The 22,416-nt window shown below is 40.6% G+C and overlaps 1 long non-coding RNA gene across 1 annotated transcript; it reads left to right on the top strand.

The window, feature by feature from the left end:
- The first annotated feature begins 18,127 nt into the window (after positions 1-18,127).
- Positions 18,128-21,973, top strand: LOC105946800. The gene is made up of 4 exons (XR_001170270.3): positions 18,128-18,187; positions 18,324-18,349; positions 19,114-19,265; positions 21,123-21,973. It is a non-coding gene; the product is annotated as an uncharacterized LOC105946800 (long non-coding RNA).
- The last annotated feature ends 443 nt before the right edge of the window (positions 21,974-22,416 follow it).

Here is a 22,416-nt window from a genome sequence, read left to right as displayed (position 1 = left end):
GACATACCCTAAAAGACTGGCAGCTGTAATTGCAGCAAAAGGTGGTTCTACAAAGTATTGACTCAGGGGGCTGAATAATTACGCACACCCCACTTTGCAGTTATTTATTTGTAAAAAATGTTTGGAATCATGTATGATTTTCGTTCCACTTCTCACGTGTACACCACTTTGTATTGGTCTTTCACGTGGAATTTCAATAAAATTGATTCATGTTTGTGGCTGTAATGTGACAAAATGTGGAAAAGTTCAAGGGGGCCGAATACTTTTGCAAGCCACTGTATGTATATATATATATATATATATTCCAGTTTGGAATTCTTTGATAGGTTACATAACATAATATGAACTACCTGTTGGTTAAGTATTCATTGTGCGGGGAAGTTTTCTCGTGGTTGTTTTCCATTAAGGTGGCACCATTAAATTGGCACTGCACCACTGTAAAAAAATACCTCCCTACTCCTCTGAGTCTGTTCTTGTTTTATGATGAATTGCTTTATTTTACACATCATCTGCCTGCAGTGGCTAAAATGTTATCAGCCTCACCAATTCCTGCGTTCTATATGCTGAGTAATTGTCATAAGCCGTGGGATTGTATGTTTTGTTCAGCATTCACTAGGTGCCATGATTGTTTATACAGTTCTATTGCACAAAGCTGCCCATTTTATGAATAAATAGCAACAATAAGACTGAGAATTATAGGAATAATAATAATTTTTTCAGGCTCTCAAAGGACTCTTACACACCTCCATTGTGATAGGCTCGCATGGGGGTTTTATTTAAACTGCAAATATAATTTTACAGAGGAAACAATGTTTCTTTCTCTCCAGCTGTGGTACCAACAAACAGCAGAAAAGAAAATTATTCCATTATATATATATATATATATATATATATAGATATACATACTGTATATATGTTATAAGTAGGGTTTTTTTTTATTCTTGCTGCCCCTTATAAATCTTACACACTGTATATAAGTGAGAGATGCCATACTACCTCCCTTAGCTGCAATACTCTATATTGATCAACTCTTATCTCCTCAACAGGGGCATCTTATATACAAGAGACTAAATATATTTATTTACAGTGAATTAACCTTACAGATCAAATCGATGGGTGTATTAATTATCCCTAAATATTTCCAAGGAATTGCCCTTAGCCTCAGTTCTGCAAAGTATGCAGAACAAGTTTTGTCTCCCAGTTCAACCATCTTGTTATTTTACATAGGGAGCTATGTGCAGTTTTACCTTGCTAATATTATGCTATAATCAAATATCAGAGAGAGCATTTTTATTATATGAAGTTCCCCAATGAGAAACCACAAGAGAACAGTTTCTCATCTACTTAAATCTGGCCCTATGTGTATTAAATATTAATCTGAAGGGAAAACTCAAACCTACCTGACTGATTTGCCTGAATTTTGACAAATATTGGTCAGGCATGCCCGTCGGTGGGTCCCATACACAGGCCAATAAGCTTTCAGCTCAATATTTTAAAGGTGGTGCCATGTATGGGCACCTTTAATAATACAGGTATGGGATCCCTTATCCGGAAACCCGTTATCCAGAAAGCTCCGAATTACGGAAAGCCCGTCTCCCATAGACTCCATTTTAATCAAATAATTCAGAATTTTAAAACTGACTTCCTTTTTCTCTGTAGTAATAAAACAGTACCTTGTAATTGATCCAAACTAAGATATAAATAATCCTTATTGGATGCCAAACAATCCTGTTGGGTTTAATTAATGTTTTAGTGATTTTTTAGTAGACTTAAGTATGGAGCTCCAAATTACGGAAAGACCCCTTATCCGGAATACCCTTGGTCCCGAGCATTCTGGATAATGGGTCCTATACCTGTATTGTGAAGTTTTGTATTAACTTTATATTAATGGGGTGTGAGAGTATAGGATTGGTATACTGTACATGGACTGCACATGGGACCAGAGGCAAGAGGCAGGGGGTATTGGCAAGTATTAAATAAGTGCTTGTGGTTGAAGGAAGCTACTCTGTCCTTTCCTCCAATGCCTGGTACAGGTATGGGACCAGTTATCCAGAATGCTCGGGACCTGGGTTTTTCTGGATAAGGGATCTTTCCATAATTTGGATCTCCATAACTTAAGTCTGCTAAAATTCATTTAAATATTGAATAAACCCAATAGGCTTGGTTTGCCTCCAATAAGGATTACTTATATCTTAGTTAGGATCAAGTACAAGGCACTGTTTTACAGAGAAAATGGAAATCATTTTTAAAAATTAGAATTATTTGCTTAAAATGGAGTCTATGGGAGATGGCCTTTCTGTAATTCAGAACTTTCTGGATAAAATGTTTTCGGATAAGGGATCCCATACCTGTACAGCAACATAATGCAGAAGTATGAAGTAGGTGTAATTAAATAAATATTTTGAGTAGAACAGCATCCTTAAACCACAGGAATCTGTAAAGATCAAGCAATGGAATAAAGAAAGATTCCCAACAGTTTAATCTTTTTTTCCTATTTAACAACACTTTCTAAAAAAAAAAAAAAAAAAAAAATCAAAGCGGACAGATGTGCCCTCATGCAGTTCAGCAACGATCTACGAACTAATGCCCCAGCTGGATCCTCATTCTCCAAAGCAGGGTGAAAGGAGTCAGACAATGCTTTTCTGCATGGTATATATTGATGACTATATAAAAGAGTGAATCTCTATAAAGAGCGACTCTGTATCATTTCGCTTCGCCGAAAAATGCACAAAACGACAGGAAAATTTGTGAAATGGCGAAAAATCGGTGGCCTATTTTTCCACGACCGCGTCCAATTTGACGCCACCCCAACTTTTTTTGAACAAATTTTTCCATGACGAATTTTCGCAGAAGTTTCGCTAAGCAATTCGCCATTGGCCAAATGCGGAATTCACTGTGAATCCATGCCTGCCAAATAAATTCGCTCATCACTATCAGCCTGTATAATGATAACTTGCATATAAATGGATAATGCTCATTACTTCTGTTTTTTCTTTAATTTCATTTTTAAATATGATTTTATATGATATTGGCAATGACTCACTTTGCGCAGAAATCCTTATGCACTGTCCAGGATCCTAAGGTGTCTCTGTGTTTCCGTTTTAAACTTTACAGTGGGCATCAGTGTCACCAGCCCAGGCACGGGCACTCATAGAGAAGCAAAGATACAACGACAGGCTGAGGGTCCATTGGGTCAGAAGAACATTTTAAATAGAAGAAATAAAAATTAGTGTAGCCTTTTGAGATTAAATATTAAAAAAACGTTGGAAGAGTCCTCTACGACAATTACAAGTAGGCAGGTCCTGTTTCATTTGCAAACAAAAACTTGCTGCAAGGATGGGTTTTAAAAAGCACCTGTGCATTTATCTGTAAACGGAGCGTAAGTGCAACATAAATGCTCTAATGCTCATCCCCTGTTTCCCCACAGCTCTTTATGTGCGCAGACAGACAGGAGGTAGCGAGGTGCTGTGCTTCCATAATGTGCGCCTCTTACTGCTAATGTCAAATTTGAATGAAGTTTTGTGCTGCCACAAATTAAAAGGAAGGTAGTCAGATTAACAAACACCGTTAAAACATCTGGTGGGAGATAATATCATTTCAGAAGACAGCAGTTTTCTGAGTTTATGCTGTAAATACGTTTCTACGTACGAATGAAAAGAAAGTCTTGTGTAGGAACTATGGTCTCAATAGGAAGTCTGCCAATGCCATCTTTCCAAATGAAAGCCTGTTCCCCCCTCTGATATACATTTGAGCTATTAAAGATGAGTAGGATAGGATGGCCATCCTGTGCTTGCAGGAACCATGTGCTCACCCCTCTTTAGACTCATAGAATGATCAAACCCCCCTCTCACCTTTTTCTAGTGCTAAGTGATGGATTCTAGGGCTTGGAAATCCTTCCAGATAATCTGTACACCAATCTCTATGAAAAAAGAGGGACTTCAAGTCCCAGAATCCATGACTTTAAAATGGAGCAAGGTAACAAAGAGACTGCATGACACAATGTGCCTAAGTGAAGGTTGGGAAATGGTTCCTGTGGGCACAGTGAAATCAGGTATGTCTTGTGTAAGAAAAATACAGTATTTATATTTATTTTTTGAAGTTCATACAATGTTTATGCACTTTTTTTTACATAAGCACAACTGAATAAGTTTATGCAAAAAGGGGATTATATAAGGTTTTAACAACCCTTACAGTATGTGTGTCTTCCAGTGTTTCTATTTAGGGAGCCCTAATGCATTAAGCTGAAAGGGGGCTTACTAGAAATTAGTTGGAGGTGGGTGAATGAGGGACATGGTTAATCACACATGCATGTAGCTAAGTTTATTGATAGGTGCAGGGGCTGCTGCCATGAGTTGAGAAATTTACCTCAGCAATTTGGCAGCATTTTGGCTCTTCTAGCGCAGAGAGTGCAATTGTGCTCCCTCTACTAGCAATGCGACCCCCCCTTGACCCACAACGAAGCTCCTATCACCAGACACATGGTGCAAGGGGGTTGGTATCGGAAGGCTCATCTCGGGTGGGCAGGGGTCACAGACTTGCCCCATGATATGTGAGGCCTAAAATATTCTGATTTCACACTTTGGTATGATTTATGTGTTGGTCCCTCTAATGAGCCATTTGGCCTAGCAAAGAAAGAAAACTGTGTTAACCTTAACCCTTGTCACCGACCAACCACACATTCATTAAAGTACGACAGGTCCGATTACAAAAGATTAAATTTTTTTAAAGTATACAACTTTTGCGTATTTTCTGTGATATTTTCGTCAATTTCTGCAACTTTTTCGTACTTTGCGACAATTTGTGCGACAAAATAGTATTTATTGCAACGAGTATGAAAGTTTCGGATTCATTCAAGCTTCGGTATCGTGACTTTCCTTGGGCCAGGTTGGAACTGCAGAGTGCTATTGATTCCTATGGGAGACTTTCCTTGGGCCGGGTTGGAGCTGCAGAGTGCCATTGAGCCCTATGGGAGACTTTCCTTGGGCCAGGTTGGAGCTGCAGAGTGCCATTGAGCCCTATGGGAGACTTTCCTTGGGCTGGGTTGGAGCTGCAGAGTGCCATTGAGCCCTATGGGAGACTTTCCTTGGGCCGGGTTGGAGCTGCAGAGTGCCATTGAGCCCTATGGGAGACTTTCCTTGGGCCAGGTTGGAGCTGCAGAGTGCCATTGAGCCCTATGGGAGACTTTCCTTGGGCCGGGTTGGAGCTGCAGAGTGCCATTGAGCCCTATGGGAGACTTTCCTTGGGCCGGGTTGGAGCTGCAGAGTGCCATTGAGCCCTATGGGAGACTTTCCTTGGGCCGGGTTGGAGCTGCAGAGTGCCATTGAGCCCTATGGGAGACTTTCCTTGGGCCGGGTTGGAGCTGCAGAGTGCCATTGAGCCCTATGGGAGACTTTCCTTGGGCCGGGTTGGAGCTGCAGAGTGCCATTGAGCCCTATGGAAGGCTTTCCTTGGGCCAGGTTGGAGCTGCAGAGTGCCATTGAGCCCTATGGGAGACTTTCCTTGGGCCGGGTTGGAGCTGCAGAGTGCCATTGAGCCCTATGGGAGACTTTCCTTGGGCCAGGTTGGAGCTGCAGAGTGCCATTGATTCCTATGGGAGGCTTCCAAAATCATGCACTGAAGGTTCAAAGTCAGAAAGGTTTTTGTGCCGTTCACAATCTTTCCAATCGTACCACGATATTTTTGTCCAAGCATGACGCAACTTTTCACAAAATTAACACACATCAGAAGTTTTAGAATTGAATGTGAATTTTCACAAATCGTACTCATCCTTCGTACTTTAATGAATCTGGCCCATATTAACCCACCTAATGTCTTCAGGTTGGGCAGACAGATCACTGCAATCTACTTATGTGGTCAAATCTGCCACTAGAGTTTTGTTCCAATACCAAATAAAATTTGAACTATGTTGAACTATGTTGTATATTTCAGCTCAACTAACAACACTGTTAACACAATTGTCAGTTATCTAGAGCTGTAAACTCAAAGTATGGGTTCTGGTTCAGTGTGGATAAATACTAACAGGCCCCAAGTGTTTCCCAAGGTTAAACACTTTTAATACAAGACTTTTGTCATGCCATGTAACCAAAGGTTCAGTGGTACTCTGTCTAAAGGGAAATTAAATTCAACAATATCCCTGTCTATAAATAGGATACATATTTCACATGCCTGTAATCAGGTCAGTTTACTTGTTAGCTGGTACTGAAACCTCACAGCCATAAGTCTAATTTTAAAAAACAAAACAAAACCGTTTCAGAGTAAAAGTGCAAAAAGCAAAGCTTTACAGGGGAAGCTTTATCATGCAGTTGGACTTTTTGACCAAGCCACTTTTTCATCAGGGCATGATGAACTATCAGCAATTTACAGAAGAGCATTGCCTACTTGCTAATCAATTGCTGGGCAGCTTTTGGGTGAGGAACAATTCTTTGTTTTGGATTCTCAGGGCTGCTTTGTTAGCATAATAAATTCCATTTGCTACGAAGCTGGTGGTATTGTATCTTTAGTAAAACTGCAGTATTTGAAGTGCATTTAGTGAATCAATGATACAAAAAGGGAAAAAGAAACCTGTAAAATCCTAAAGATACTTTTATCTAAATAAAACTTGTCTTCACTAAAAGGGTAACTGTTTATTTAACCTCTAGTTAAAGGGCCAGGAACATCACAGGCATCAAATATTATTTTCTAATTCATTTTTTTTGTCTTTTATTTATAATTTTTTACCTTTGTAAAAATGCTATTTTTGTTTTATTTCTTCAAAATTATTATGCTTACAGGCAATGATGAATCTGTGTGCATGCACAGGTTATATTAAAATTCTTGCTATGCACTGTATATAGCATTAAAATTATGGCACTTGAGGCATTAATAATAAATGCCAATCTGACATTTTTTGCCCTTTGAACTCTGCCTTCCACCCTTTGGAAAACAGTGCAGGAAAATGAGGTTCAATGTTGACAAGTTCAAAGTTATGCACTTTGGTAGAAATAATATAAATGCAAGTTATACACTAAATGGTAGTGTGTTGGGGGTATCATTAATTGAGAAGGATCTGGGGATTTTTATAGATAACAAGTTGTCTAATTCCAGGCAGTGTCATTCTGTGGCTACTAAAGCAAATAAAGTGCTGTCTTGTATAAAAAAGGGCATTGACTCAAGGGATGAAAATATAATTTTGCCCCTTTATAGGTCCCTGGTAAGGCCTCACCTTGAGTATGCAGTGCAGTTTTGGGCTCCAGTCCTTAAGAAGGATATTAATGAGCTGGAGAGAGTGCAGAGACTGCAACTAAACTGGTTAAGGGGATGGGAGATTTAAACTATGAGGTGAGACTGTCGAGGTTGAGGTTGTTTTCTCTGGAAAAGAGGCGCTTGCGAGGGGACATGATTACTCTGTACAAGTACATTAGAGGGGATTATAGGCAGATGGGGGATGTTCTTTTTTACCATAAAAACGATCAACGCACCAGAGGTCACCCCTTTGGATTAGAGGAACAGAACTTCCATTTGAAGCAGCGTAGGTGGTTTTTCACAGTGAGGGCAGTGAGGTTGTGGAATGCCCTTCCTAGTATTGATGTTGGTATATATGGTTTATATATGTGTATAGATAGGTCAGTATAGGTTTGTGTATAGGTCTGGGTTGAAGGGTTGAACTTGATGGAGTCTGGGTTATTTCAGCAGTGCTGTATTTATAAGGGCAGCAAGGCATGTAGGCTACCCCATAGCCACTAACTACCCATCCCCTTAACTTGCACTAGGGAGTGGTGGTGGAAAAAAGGCCCTCTAATAAATGCCTGCCCCCCCCCCCCATGACTACAGAGCTGCCCATATTCAGCAGTGCTGAAGTGCAGAAGTAGGCTTCTCCCTGCTACTCCCTACCAAACCCCTTAACTTTCACTAGGGAGTGGGGGTGGACACAGGCTGGTAATTGTCTCCTTAAATGTTTTATGGTACCAAAGATGAGCCAAGGGCTACTTGGACCATTTTTAATTATTGTCAGTGAGAAGAAACACATAATTACTGGGTCTTTTATTAGGGGTGATTATTTGCTGCAGCCTCAGGCAATGCCCATAACTCCCCCTTACCCTTTTAATAATCTTTACTATGATCTTCATGTTGGTTATCTGTGAATCTACAGCAAAATTAAGGCCTACTCACAGGCTATTAGGAGTTTGCTAAAATGCATGAGAGAAGGTACTTTAGTTAGATGAGGTAAAAACTGAGGATTCTGGCATTAGCACAAAATGCTATTCATGAAAGCCAACACTGCTTTTCATTTGGAGAACTCTGTCTGCATAATGAAACATGTTGGTGGTAGTATCATGGTGTGAGGATGCCAATCATTAACAAGGATTTGCAGACTGTGCATGATTGAGTACAAAATAGAGCCAAACAGAGGGCAATTCTAGAGGAACACGTGTTTCAGTTTGCAAAACACATGTGAATGGAGTGGAGGTTCACTTTATAACAGTCCAATGACCTTAAACACATAGTTAAAGCTCCACTGGAGCAGGTTGAAGAACCCAAATGACATTAATCCATTTAAGAATCATAGACACTGCTCTTCATTAATGGTTCCCATCAGCCAATCAGACAGATATATTGACAAGAAGAAGGGCAACAATTGCAGGATCCAGATGTACAAACTTGGTATAAAATTACTCCCAAAAGACTCACAGATGCAACTGCAGCCAAAGATAGCACTACCAACTATTAACTCAGAGTTGCACTCCAAGAACATTTTTCATGCTTGTGTTGCTCCCCAACTCTTTTTATATTTAAATGTAGCTTACTGGTTGGGGGCTCTAGTGTTCTGTTGCATAAGCATTTGCTGGCTCTGTCGGAGGGAGTCGCTACCAAACTCAGTCATGTCTAGTGACAGGTGAGTATAATTTATATTGCATTCCATGCATGTCACTAGACAGGACCTGGTGCTTGGTGACAATTCCCATTGACTTTGAATTGGGGGACATTTTATAGTTTTGTCCCTTTCCACTGAACAAGAAAACATGGGCTACAAAATGTAACAGTCTGTCATTATCCTTTAACAGGCCTAACACAGGTTGGCTATCTCTTGATCATGTTACCAGCTTGTTGGCCAAAGGATGACTGGCTAAGTGGAAAATTCCATTGTGCTGTGGATGTTGCAGAACAATTTACTGAGTGGAACTGCTAAGGTCCTGAAGAAACTTGCCCTTAAATACGTTGTACCGTAAATGACCCCAAAATCTCCATATGAGCAAGTAAAAACATAGTCCTCTCGATATGTTTGTGCTAACACATATGTTTAGCCTTGACTGCTGCTGGCAAAGCATGCTGGGAGTTGCAGTTCCACAACAGCTCTGTGAATGCTGCCAATCTGATACATCTCTCCTCCAGCAGAAATGTTCTAGCCCTTCTCCGTACCATGATAATAGGGCAATTCTAAGGAGCAGCTGCTGTTACCCAATGTAATTTTTTTTTGTGACTCCCACATGATTGCCTAAAATAAAATGGTTGGAGTGAAGATAATAGGGAAGAGAAGGAGCTAGATTTTATGTTAATAACAGATGTCACTGCAATCTGTTTCCCAACATTGGTGCCTAATAGAATTTATAGGGTAGCTGCATTGCAGGTGGAAGTATATTGCAGAAGAATGAACTCTGGCTCTCAGTTACAACCTAATCGGTGCCCGACGGGTTAACATCCATCAAATTACTCAGAGAGATGGCAGAGAGACCAGAGCCAGCCAGGCAGCCAGTGAGCGAGGGAGAAATGAAGAGAGAGAGGGAAGAATACAGTGAGAGAAGGCAAACACTGAAGCCCCCTTCCTTGTTCTTTCAATAATTAATCCCGTTGGAATACAATTAATGAGCTTTTCTGCAGCAGACATCACTAAGGCAAACAGCCTAACTAACCGTGCATTGTTTGAGAGCGGAATATAAATATTTTAGCTCTCCCAGCGGTACCTGGCCTCTTCAAGCCCCATTTCTAATTTCTCTATGAAATTTAAAAAAGGAGGCACTAGCCTTGTTACAAAAGGGACCAACGCGGCGTGCCCTTGGTCCTCTGCCCACGTACGTCGTGTTCCTCCCTTAGTCAACTTTCTCTTTATCAGATCTCACTGCTGCACTATGAATAAATCTCTCTTTGCTGGAGGGCAAAACCCGTTCAGCGTTAGGCGATCTGGGACGCATGAAAAGCAGTTATTCGTTTCAGGTCTGTGACATTTCAATGGTAAACCCAGATATCCATGGCAGCCGGCCATTTTTGCTTCCTCTGCTGGTAATATCCAGAAATGCAGCCTGTCACATTTCTGCATCAAGGGCTAAAGTCAGAGAAATAGGGGGATATGGTGTAGTTATAGTAAAGCCAACTACTAAAGCCATCTGTATGTATCCAAGCTGCCGGGCCTCTACCTAATAAATAATGGTTTAGTGGCTCTCAAGCACTCATATTCATTCAACCTGGACGTGGATAAATTGCCATAGTATATCCACGATGAGGCATATTTATAAAAAAAGAGAGTTCCCCACAGAGGGCCACTCTGTAGCTCTCTATACATTTGTATAGGATTTTAAAGGGATGTATTTTTTTTTAATATAAAAATGGACTAAAATCCTATTGCAGTTAACACAGAACTGTGGAGTTTCTCCTCTGGCAAACTGTTTATTTTTACCCTTTGATAAACTTTTTGATTACGGGCCAGGCCAAAACCCTCAGGGAGGTTTACACATGAGTTGTGCAGGTTCAGGCTGACATCCACACACTTTTTTGGGTTGCAGGCAGGTTCCGGCTGAACTTTACCACATGCCCATGCCAGCTTACTATGGCCTGCTTCCACATCTAGTGCCTGCATGTTCCACCCTTTTCATGATGTCAGAAAGATGTGGATAAGGAAAGGGCGGTTTAGAGTTATGTTTGGGTCGACTTTTTGTTGACCCACACATCACTAGCCCTTGTGTATGGCCTAGAACAGGTGTCCCCAACCTTTTTATCTATAAGCAACATTTAAATATAAATAAGTTGGGGAGCAACGCAAGCACAGAAAAATGTTTCTAGGGGTGACATAAAAGGGCTGTGATTGGTTATTTGGTAGCCCCTTGTGGACTGGCAGCCTACAAGGGGCTCTGTTTGGCAGTACACATGGTCTTTATGCCTCCAAAACTTGCCAAGTTAGAAATGTCCAATGTATGAAACCCACTTATTGTACAGCGCTGCGGAATATGTTGGTGCTTTATAAATAAATGTTAATAATAATAATAATAGAAATTAAAAAAAAAAATCTCCTGTTTGAGTTCACTGGGAGCAGCATGTTGCTCGTGAGTCAGTGGCTGGGGGTCACTGGGGTAGAAGATCATTCCTTGAACTTGTTTCCTTGCACTGTGAGAGGGATAAAAATGCTAGGAACTACCCAGCCATTCATAGTTATTGGCAATCACCCCTAATCTCTGGGTCATGTCTAATGACAGACAGGTATTGCCAAAATGCAGCCCCATGTGTGTCACTAGGCAGGACCATGTGCTCGGTGGCCATAATCAGTGAACTAGACAGTTTCTAGCGTTTTGTCTATTGAACTACAAATCTCAGCGGCTGGAAAAATACATGCTGAAAATAACTCTTAGCTATTATGACAATATGGAATTTGTTATTTCACACAGGAAATTATTTTCTTACAAGTGCCCGTCTGAAGCTCCAGGTTAAGTGCTCTCACTCTCTCCTGTGTTTGCAAATGGGATTCTTTTCTTACATTTAGTACATAGTTCCCCTAAGAAGGTTCCACAATGTGCCGAAGCATGTCATCAGTAGGATGAAAGAGTAGGCTGCGTGCAACATATGTTTAAGAAACGGCTATCATTTCCTATTATAATGATATGAAGCACGCTATAATGTTCCTTCTGTCGCCCAAGCGAAGCTTTGATTGTCTCCCGAGCAGGCCCATCTAACGGAACACCTACAGATGTATCATTCTTTCCTGGCAACCTGATTGATCGGTGACTCAGTTACAGTAGATATTCCAGAACGTGTTCCGATTCCGCCTCCCCATCATATTCAGCGTAGCTTTAATGGCTGGGAAACAACAATGAACTGCAGGCATCTCCATGCTGTTGCATTAGCTTTGGAGGGATTACTTTGCATTTCTTTAGCTTTCAAATAATGGTGATTATATTATAACGGCGCTCCGTGTATGATAATCATTTTGTGACTTGTAAGGTTCATTTCTGGAAGTGCCACAGTAGAAGCCTTGGTCATGTTGCATAAAATCTATTGAACTTAATGTATTGTATTTGACAAAATTGCCATTTCCGTGATATTTACATTTATAGCTTCCCACCGGGCTGCTGGGATCCCGCAGTAATCTAGGTCACTGATTAGCACAGGAATGAGTGACAGACCCAGCAAACCAATCTATCATTCACTCATGCAGAGCCAATTAGAGGCAGCTTTACACTCAAGCTGACAGGGAAAGCTTCAACTTTTTTTTTCTTAATATTAACTCTAGCGAGTTGCATATTCTCAAAGGGGTGAAATAAGCAGTCGGATAGCTCTCCAGTGTAAGGGAATACTACGAGTTATCATCTGTGCTATTACACACTATGAACCTTACACAACCAAACTGCCCTGCATTTTCTTAATAAGAAAAAAGTTTCATCAGTGTTTAGGGGGGGCTACAGAAGATCAGGCTGAATTTAGGCATATGAAATGACAGACTTGCCATGGGTTGAAATTAGAGTAGAAAGATTAGAGATGATCAAGTTAGAGTTGATAGAGCCTGGTACAGCGGCGGACTGGGACGTATGAGGCCCATTGGGGCTGACACACTAGGGGCCCCACATACCCTCTGTTGCGCTGGCAACAGAGGGGTGACAGGTGGAGTGACAGGTAGGAATCAGGTCTACCCTTTGACCTTTGATAAATATGCCTTTAAAATGCTATAGAAATGAATGGAGAGTGGCGGAATGTCACCTTCAGTTTTTAATAAGTATACCCCTTGGTCTTTAGTGATCAAACGGGATATTATTGAGTTAGAGAGAGTCCAGAGAAGGGCACCTAAGCTGGTAAGAGGTATGGAATGTCTCAATTATGGGGAAAGACTGGCCAAGTTGGGGTTATTTACTCTGGGGAAAATGCGCTCAAGGGGTGATATGATAACTATGTTTAAATATAAAGGGGTATCATATAATAACCTCTTTAAAGATTTATTTACCAGTAGGTCCTTCCAGCAGACAAGAGGGCACCCACAATGCTTGGAAGAAAGGAGGTTCTGTGAATATTCAGAAAGGATTTTTTACAGTGAGAGCTGTGAAGTTGTGGAATTCCCTCCCTGAATCAGTCCTACTGGGTGATATATTATATAGCTTCAAGAAGGGGCTGGATGGCTTTTTAGCAAGTGAGGGAATAGGTATGGGAGATAGCTCTTAGTACAAGTGAGGGAATAGGTATGGGGGATAGCTCTTAGTACAAGTTGATCCAGGGACTGGTCCGATAGCCATCTTGGAGTCAGGAATGTTTTTTTTTTACCCCTCTGCAGCAAATCATAGAGGCAACAGAATCTTTTTTTTGCCTTCCTCTGGATCAACTAACAGTTAGGCAGGTTATATACAAGCATGAAAGGTTGAACTTTATAGGCGTGTCTTTTTTTTAACCTAACTTACCATGTATGTTGCTATGTTCACCTGCCCAAAAACTCTGACACAAGAGCTGTGATGTTCCCTTTACTCCAAAAGATGGGGCACCATACCTATACAATATATAAATTATTGTACAATAAATTTAGATGGCCAATACCTGTTGTTTTCTTTCTCTAGTACTGGGCACCAAAAAAGCCCCTTTGATGTTCCTCATAATGTGTCATTGATTAAATCTAGTATTGACTTGATTAATATGACATGGTTACTTGCTTTTTTTAACCCCTGTTGAGATTTCAAACAAAAAAACAATAACCAGACAATAATATTGTTTTGATTTGTTTGAATAACAGCTGGGAAATTCAGATTACTATCTGTGAAAAACACATAGCATTCATTTGGTTTAAGCACATTATATGTATATAAAAGATTACTGTTAGTGATTTACATAGTACTGAAATTCATCGGATATAATCAGGGTTAACTTCCCCTTTGTTCTACTTCCTAATGTAATTCATTTAACTAGAATGAAGTTTGTGCAGCTGTGGTAAAGTCTGGAAGTTTATTGGTCCACAGGATGGGAAATGTCCCAAATCTGAATTGGACATTGTCTCATAGTCAAGATTGAAAATCCTCTGCCAGTAAATGAGACATTCATAGGTTATTTACAAAAACAGCAAGGTCAGTGTGATCTAACCACACTGTCTGACTCTGTAACAGTTATACATTATGATTTTGTTAATAAAATAGTATCATATTTTTTTGACGGGACCACAACTTATGTGTTGCAAATGGCATCTTGTTTGACAGGACCGCGGCTTTTTCCTTACTCTGCAAAGGTACATATTTGCGGCAGTTTTGTGAAAAAAATTGCCAGTGGGAAGGATTTTGCAGTGAATCCATGCCTGGGGGAAAAAATGTGCTCATCACTAGTGGTAACTAGCAATGTTTCGCATCAAATGTTTCAAAATTCTGGTGGTGAGGATATATTCCCTAAAAGACAGCAGATTAGGTGAATAATCCTTGCAAACCCTTCTCCTATCACTTTATCTCACTCTATTGCTCCATATGTTTCACACAATCGCAGAAAACCATTGGCTGTCTGACTTATTTGGTTCAAGACCCCTTTTTAAGCCCAGATTTTGGGCCAGGACCCTCCTTAGCTGACAACAAACAGCAAACATATGCTCTCATTGACCTCCAAGATGGACCTTCAGGTGTATCTAGGAGAGCAAACAGGCATTCTTCTTAAATCTTTCCATAATGGGAAGGGCTGGTTCTTCCCCCTAACCAAGGATGGGATTCTCCATAGGGGTACAAATCACTGACTGGAGAAGGGACACTCCCACATGCCATATAGGTACATGACCTCTCCAACGTTTGGTTGTCTCAAATGTGCATTCAGAGCGCAGTTGTACAGAAACCAGTAAAGGAGGCTGTCTGTGTTGGGACTGTCCATCCCCCTAGTCATCTTTATTACATAGAGATGTAGCTTGATGGCAAAAAGGAGAATTTCGCTCACCTTGCAGATTTAGCAGACTTTTTGGCTCAGAAGGCTCGCCATGTCTCACTATGTCATTTATGTCACAACATGGTGGGACCTTAGCACCCCTTTAACTGAATACTGTGACATGTTGTGCTGTGGTTTCCCATTTGTATTTCTGTAATTCTGTAATTAAGCAGTGCAGTGGAGTAGGATTTATAAGTAGAACATACAATTTAAGTGTTTAGCTGGTAAGCTTACATGCTGATTATTCAAGGGTGAGAAAAGCAAATAGCAAAATGCCTTTCTTTATGATTTGGTTTCCATAGCAATGCTGGATGTTGGGGGCCGGGGGCCTATGTTTAAAATACAGAAGTAACACCTTAAAGTAGCAAAACATCAACACATTTTACTTTAACAAGCAAAGCACTTTTAATTTGTAAATTGCTGCCATTGTGTGCCCAGTAAGAATGCCGTGAGTGAGGCTGGCACAAATGTAATCACAGGGGTGGTTGTATGAGTGTGACATTGATAGGTCTTAACAAAAAGTTGACTCTGTAATAGACATTATCATCCTATCATCTGCATTGTGAAGCCTGCAGTCCTGCCCTGTAACTCTCACTGCCTCCGCCACCGATATGGTTTCCATGGCAACTGTAGCATCGCGGCTCCAGTGAATGAATACTGTCTTTATAACCCTTCCAAGACCAAACCACCAAGGAATCATACAGAATTGTATTTGGATAAATAAATACTGCCAGTCTAGCCAACCCCCTAATATAGTATATAGTTCCCACACTTTGCTATACTGCCCATGCATTTTTTCTTGGTGGGATAGGATTTATCAGGCTATACAGAGAGAGCTTTAAGTGTACCCCTCTCTAAACTTCTTTCTTGATCACTATTTATGGGCAATGATGATCATTTATTAAGAAGGTGAGAATCTTATGAAATTGTCTTGGAACCTCATTAAGCATATTAAGATACAGACATAACTCTGACCATGTAAGCTGACAGTTCTTCTACATGTTATATTATCTCATCTAGCACTGCCATGCACCTAATTGGTTCATTAGCCAATGGACCTCTTTTTAACCTGTAACAATCATCCTCTGTGAATAATTGCCCCCGGGATCCTTTTGTTTCCTTTTTCATTGCCAGTAGTAAGTGTTTGCAAATTCAAGAGCCCTGTCAGCCCTGAGACGATTGCCCGGCCAAAGATAGAGATACATTGTGTTTGCAGCCAGGATTGCTTCCTTAATACTTCCAGATGATAGGCCGGTCATTATTTTCCTTAATGTCTTTGAATCTGTTCCGATGCCAAGACCTTTTCAGACTGATGGAGTTAATATGAAACTCTGACTCAGTTTTCTCCAAATTTTATCAAGGCTGACATATAATATTAATATATCGAAGCTTATGACAAAGAGCCTAAGCCAGCAGCCATATTGTTTTTTATTTTGCCCTGTAAACACATTACTTGATGGGTACAAAAAAATAGATACACACAATTTCTTTTGTTTTCATTAAAATCATTTTTCTCCTCATAACCCTCTTATCCCCCCTTGAATGTACTGGATAAAAAGCTCCCTTATTCCCTATGTGAGTCATTTGCACTGCTTGCATTAGTGTTCCCAGGGCCCCAGTAACATTGAAGGCTGCGAACACTGGGAAGTTATTGCCTCATAAACTGCAGCTGACTTGCCCAGGGCTGTTAGCCGAAGTTATTGGGAGGTGGGAGGTGGGTAGCAAGCTCAGAATCAGCTCATAAGTCAGGTGCAGTTCCATTTTGTAACGTTCTCATAAGCACCGCAATAAACTCAACGCAGTTATTAAAACAATCTAATTTTCAGAATGGTTGTCTGAAATCATAACGTTTAGGACCACAAAGCAAGTGAAGTCCATAAACAGAGAACGACTCAGATGCGGATTTAATGACCTTTATACGTAAGCTAATGATATATGGGGCAAAACACAACAGCATGTTCCTGTTCTCTGAGGCTTTTGGTACTTTGACCCTTCTGTCCGTAGTTAGTATTGGTCACTTTTACAGAGCCGCACTATAGAATTGGGACTGGAATATTGACTGTTGACTACAACCCCTATAATACTCAAACACAGCATGAAGAGTAGGGAAATGCAATAAATTACTGCTAATACCCCTAGGTACACTGAAAACTAAAGGTATAGTAAACTTCATGCTTGAATAAGGAAGCGTGTGTGGTTACATTTAACTGGACTGTAATCCCATATATTATCCCACTGCCATAGGGACACTATGCTAGAAAGTACACACAAGATTTGGCTCTTTTTCCAAACTCTGCAGAAGTTGAATCTACATTACTATGCATATTACAGTAGCAGGTCATGGGATATTCTCTCAGACACCCATAAGTAGCAACATAGCAATAAAGGTCCTGCTTCCTGGAGTGAGCAATACTGTTGCCCTGCTCTGGTAAAAGTGCACTGTGTGTTCTGTGCTCTAGAAACACTAATATAGTTTATAGTCATGGGGGCAGCTCTTTAATTTAAAATAGGGCTAAATGGCACAGATTACATAACAGATAACAGAAGTGCTCTGTACAATACAATGGTGTTTTACAGAGGCAGAGCTCATCTGTTAATTGCTATGTAATCTCAACCTGTGCCATTTAGCCCTATTTAAGTTTAAATAGCTACTCCCATGGCTACATCAGCTGCTTTGTTTATAGAAACTCTAGTGTTTTTTATGAAGCGAACACACAACTTTTACCAATGCAGGGCAACACTACATTACATTCTAATTACTACGATACATTTTCATGTTACTTGTCCTTTAAACCTCACAAATGCTATTCACCCCATGCCATTGTTATCACTCATTTCAGTTAATGATTTATGGAAGTTTGGGCCAAGTGACTCATATACGTACTTTGCATCTATGTACATTGCATCATCAATGATATTTTAGAACTCTCAAAATAGATTCAGGTCTTTTTCTGTTGATTTTTTTTTCTGTTTTTCTTTCCTATATTCTCACACAGATTTTAGTATTTTAGAAAGGTTTTATAACTAGCTTCCTGCAGGAATTGTATAGTGGAAAGTTCCATTGAAGAGGACAATGAGAGTGAGTCACAGCCACATTTATTGTCCCTAATTTTGACAGGACTCCTCCTCGTGTTCCTTGGCAGCACCATTGAAACTACTGTATATAATAAGGCAATAAGCTTTTGATTTAATAAAAATTTTTTTTCTTTTTCCAGTATACGATGAATGCTTTCTTTGGAAGGTGAGTGTCAATATATGCTACATATACATACATATGTGTGTGTATATATATATATATATATATATAATTCTGTTTGTAGGTTTTGCTACAAGTGGTATAAAACCTACAGTAATCAATAACCTGTAGTAACCAGTCAGCAATTGATTTTGGTTGACTTGGTCCACTGTTCTGCCCACTTGTTAGGTAATATAGACTTGAAGGTATGAAGACAGCTGTATTTGCTTTCCATCCCTCTTTGCTCATATCCCTTCCATCTAGCCATACCAGACCATGACTTCACTTGGCAGCAGTGTAGTAAATGTATATATACTGTATAAAGCTGTCAGATAATGAGTAATCAATCCTGCTTTGTATCTTGAGAAACAAGTGGTCAGATCCTGAGTATATATCTAGATAGAGTATATATCTAGAATCCCTGCCATAAATCAAGACAGGGCTGCTTTAGCTGTTTGCTAAAACAGAATAATCACTCAAGTACCAGGAAAGACATTATTGTCTCCTGCAAAGACTCTGGTGTTAGTATGCCTTTATGTATGTGCCCTCCCCAGTGAAGTCAACCTCCCCGAATTTCCTGGCTTTGGAGCTCTTCCTCTGCACTCCCTTCATTATAGCCCATTCACTTGTTTTCTTATAATGTCTTCTCTGAGTCTGATGTGCGTGTACACAGTGAGAAATTTGTGACGTCAAGGCAGGCATCATGTTAGGACATACCCCTCCACACCATGTTAGGCCACACTCATTCTTCATTTGTCCTTATTATTCAGGTTGACATCTCCACAAATCCCATGATCCTTGTTCTAGACCTCATACATCCAGGGTTGTACTAGGCCAGCGGGACAGCGGGAAAACCAGACCTGATCCCTGCCACGAAGCATTGGTGCTCCCACTCAGACCTCCCTCCCCTGATCATGGCTAGGTAAATATGAGGTAGTTGCACTTTTTTGGGGGGGAAATGGATAGTGGTGGTCCTTGTGGTGGTGTGGAAAGTCCCTGGGGTGGCAGCCACAGTGTGCCCTGAATAGCCCAGTCTGGCCCTGCATCCATCTGTCCCCCTTTTACAATTAAGCTGTCATGTGGTCAAGTATGGAGCACAGCCACCAGGCCTATATATCACCAACCTAGCCAGTAAAATACCACTCAAGGGCATGGCTGGTATTAAAAATGTACTGGCAATGTATTTTCTGGTAAATTTGTAATATCTAGTCAATGTGCCCCAGGCCCACCTCCAATCCACACCTTCCTAGCTACTACACACACCAAAGCCCCTCCCAATTCCAAGATTGATGACATGAATCCTTCCCCTCGAAGTCATGACTTCGGCCCATGACAACATGCCTTTCTTCATCTACGTCACAGCTAGCCTCTCATGGACCCACCCTGGCCACTATAGTCTGTGTTAAAAGGTGCATAGCCCCCTGGTGGGGGCAGGGAATCACAGGCCCTAAGTCATGCCACTGGTTCTCAGTAGATTGATAAATACTGATGACAGGTTGTCAAGTGCAATAGAAGTGAATGAGAAGCAATTTTAGTCAATGTTTTCCCTCCTCCTGAGCCACTTAAAGTTGTGACCCTGTCAGTTGTCAATGGACAATTCATCCTAGGCTGGACTTATGTAGAAGAAGCCAAGATTGCCCATTACTCTGGTTACTTGACCCTCTATCTTTCCTTTAGGCTTCTGATACATCTGCTGCTGGTGGGAGTAGTTCCCTTTCTAATATTTTGGTACCCATAAGCATTCTGTTGATATGAACCCCTGTCATAAATCAGTGGTATTGCTGGGAGGGAAGGGGGTAATGAAAGGGGAAAGAAATACATTAGCGTGAAATGTACGTATTATAACTGGCTTTATTAAACCCGTTTTTCACCTGTCATGCAAAACCTTTCTCTGGATCAGAGGTGATTAGCAACGTATGACAGACATAATTGGTTGTTTCCTTTTTCCACCCTTCGTATGAGAAGCGCTTGCCATATAGAAACAAAATATTGAGACTATCTACTCTATCTGGAGGTCTCATTAAACTCCAGGGCCACACAGGTAACGCTGCCTCTAAAACCAGATTATTTTGACAATGTAAGGGTCTGGCATTTTCATTTCATTCATTATGAATTATATTTCCTCTCTTGTTCTCAGTCTTGCAGCTCATCCCTGTGATTCCTTGCTGTGAGGCTCTGACTGATGTCCAGTCTCTTAAACTTAACTGCAAGGACTGAATGAAAAGGAAGTTTCAGTGGATTAATCATTTAGTTAAATAACAGCATTAATAAGGCCCAATGTTTTCCGGTATAAAACAATGTGCAGGATATTCCATTGTTACCCAGAGGTTCTTGTTGTCTTCCTGGCAAAAATCAGCAGTCTTTTTACTCATTATGTCAGAGAGTCTGTGAGTGGTGTTGGTGGGGGTTTAGGGCAAAACCAAATTATAAGCTTTCAGTATATCTTGAACAGGAGACCAGCAGATCACAGCAACAGGGCATTGTCCAGATGGAGCTCAATTCGATTACTCCAGTAGTACTTCCATTATTCAAATTAAAAATAAAGGAAATGTTACAATAAATCTTTTGGAGGCCAGTTTATTAGTTACCCTTCCTCCAGTGACTACAATCAATAACCTTCTATCCTGAGCTGATGCTCCTCTACCATAACACTGTCCCAATGCGCCCCCTAGGTTTGCTATACACGTTGCCAACAAATGTAATTATAAATGCAAGAAAATGTACCAATGAAAATTCTACTGATCGAGAACTTTATTATAAATGCAAAATAATTTTGCAGGGAGCCAGATTTACACAGATCAGCTGGGATTCTCTCAGCCATGGGCCCTGGAGAATTTGGGGAAAGTTTTGAAAAGGTTTTATTGTGCAGTATTGCTTTAAGAATACATATCCTGAAATGGGAACAAGACTTCAACTCAACATCCACAACATCTCAGTGGCTTCAAGCAGCCAACGTATTCCAAATGTACCAAACACATAGAAAATCAAAGAAAAATCCTATACAGATGGTACAAGATGCACCCAAGCACCTCTGCAACCTGCTGGAGATGTAACAAAACAAAAGGCACATTAATTCACATTTGGTGGAACTGCCCGGCACTTACCCCCTTCTGGAAAGAGGTCTCCCAACTGCTTTATGAAGTAACAAGGATACCAATTCCACTTACTGCTCCCCTGGCATTACTCAATCACGGACTACAAAACATACCCCAAGATTTTAGAAAACTAACTTTCCACATAATCACCTCAGCCAGGCAACTAATACCACGACAGTGGAAATCCAACACAATACCAACCAAGGAGGAGTTGGTTAACTACACAGACTCTAATCTCACCTATGAAAAATATGCAGTGTCAAACACCTCACTATCACCTACGGATAAGATAACCCATCAAAAATGGCAAACATGGAAATCCAAGTTCCACAAAAACCAATAGCGGAAAAAATAAAGCCGATATAAACACCCAACAATCAACAGATACCCAACTTCACCAGTACAGAGAAGGAACCAACAGAAGCACCCTGGAACAAGTAGCCAATAACTATGGACAATGGGTATCAACAATTATTCTTTCTTTTTATTGCTTATCTTTTTATTAAAGGAGAAAGAAAGGTAAAAACTAAGTAAGCTCTAGCAGAAAGGTCTATGTAAATACAGCCATAACAGCATTCACAGAAACGCTGCACTGACTTCTCTGTGAAAAGATTTCTTGTGTTTGTAATTCATGTGCCAGAGACATGCAGCTCTCTGCTGTCTCCCCTCTCCTGCTCCCCCCTCCCTCAATAATGCTAAGAACTCACTCCCCTCCCTTAGGAATATGGATCTGAGCCAATCCGCAGGAAGCTGACTCATAGTCTAACTAACTGAGCATGTACACTTGGTCCCGGTGTCTGTGCAGGAGTGAGGCATTATGGGAACTTTCTATACACAGCTCAGTGTTTTTTCTTCCTGTTTGGCTTCTGATCATCTGAACGGGAGAAATATGGGGAGACTTAAGGGCACTATTGAGCCAACTGAAGGTATGCCTGCAGCTTGAGATTAACTTTTTATTAGCCTTTCCTTCTCATTTAA

The sequence above is a fragment of the Xenopus tropicalis genome, chromosome 3 (assembly GCF_000004195.4).
Source record: "Xenopus tropicalis strain Nigerian chromosome 3, UCB_Xtro_10.0, whole genome shotgun sequence".
In the NCBI taxonomy this organism is placed as follows: Eukaryota; Metazoa; Chordata; class Amphibia; order Anura; family Pipidae; genus Xenopus; species Xenopus tropicalis.
The sequence above is the reverse complement of the archived record's forward strand: the minus strand, read 5'-3'. Positions and strand labels throughout refer to the sequence as shown.